The following is a 1,674-nucleotide window of genomic DNA, read 5'->3' as shown; positions in this document are numbered from 1 at the left end:
AAGGAGAGGGGGTATACTTATTCACCATTTAACAAAATGGCAAAATAAATTATCCAAAGTAGTTATTCAATTAATGCAATATGATGCGGATGATGCACAAACAGTATAACATGTAAATATATCTAGGCTATTCCTCCTGGGATGCTACACATGGTGTACGGTGTAACAAATGATAGCTTGATTTCACTTAAATGCGTCTGTGCAGCAGATAGATAACTAAGCAAGCAATCCTCCCTGAATTATCTCACAAAATACGAGTGAACAAGGCCAGAGACCCCAAAGTTATACGAGTAGGTGAGAAAAGTGCATTTTGGTTGATGGCAATCATGATTGTAGTACCATGAATCATCTTCCCAATCTACCATAGTACACTAGTATTAATGTTGACTCACATTTTAAACTCAGGGCACCCTGATTTGGACATTTATATCATCCCGAATATAAGAACATGCATGCACCTTATACAGGTGACCTGCCTCTTCAATTCCCACCTTCTCCGAGACGCCTTTAAAATGTGTCCCTCCCATCCCCCACCCCCTCGGCCATTCACCACTCGAGACACTCATACTCATGCTCAAGGCTATTTTAGTGGTGTGGATTGCTTCAAATCGTTTTAATCCCATTGACTGGTATCTCATAAATTCAGATTGATTCGATTCCTCTCTAGTTTTGTCGAGCGTTTCTATTGTTTGCCACGGTTCGATTTAGCTTGTTTTTTCTCTTGTTGCTATGAAGGTTCTCATTCAGCATGCAAGAAATGTGTTGTGGCATCCTAAACATATTGGGTTTAATTCGCTAGAATTCGAGTTCAGACCAGACTAGGACTTGGAGGCATCCGTAGAGTTTTGTGAAGATTGTAAGAGGACACTCGTAATTTTTAAAGAGAATCTTTACTTTGCTATTATTATTAGTTTTGAATCAGTGATTACAATGTTGTTTTAAATTTGTACCATGAACGTGATATTGAATTTATCCTACTTGATTATCATGTAAAATAATTATCATTTTTGTCCAAGTCTGCAAGTGCAACATCTTTCAAAATAGCGATCATCAGGTCTTCCTCTTGTCCTAATGGCCAACTGCGTTTGTTGCCAGACTTTTTTGTTTTTTCACTTCTTTCAAACCCCAACATTATGTTCTCTTTGCCTTGATTAGGGCATAAACTCATACTTCCGCTCACATTCTAAATTTGAGAAGATTGTCAAATGGAGCAAAGATAAAACAAGGGATTGTATTCATTCTTGTATCAAGGGTTAAACTACAAGTGATTGCCATCTTATTATACTTTGCATGAATGATGATCATTGTTTACCCAATAAACTTGACTTTCTCTCTAAACCTTTGGAGCCTCAACAATCAAATGTCTCTCTATCAAATGCAGGACAGGGGCGCACAACACCATAGATGCCCTTGCGCCCATGCTTAAACCTTGGGATCGTTACATTCCCCAACTTCCTTGACATCATGGATGCCATTTCCATCTCGTGCTCTCGGCGATGGCCCTGCCAGCACCGCGGCTTTCGATGCCCTTGTTGAGTCGAGCTCCCTGATCCCCTACTCCATGCGACAAAATAAATGTTGATGTTGTTTGTTTCGTCTATGGAGCGCATGTACTGTAGATTTGTCGGTACCTTCTCCACTGCCTTGATCTCTACTTCTACACACTGCAGTACC

This window comes from Triticum dicoccoides, chromosome 7A (assembly GCF_002162155.2).
Source record: "Triticum dicoccoides isolate Atlit2015 ecotype Zavitan chromosome 7A, WEW_v2.0, whole genome shotgun sequence".
In the NCBI taxonomy this organism is placed as follows: Eukaryota; Viridiplantae; Streptophyta; class Magnoliopsida; order Poales; family Poaceae; genus Triticum; species Triticum dicoccoides.
This window is presented reverse-complemented; position numbering follows the sequence as displayed.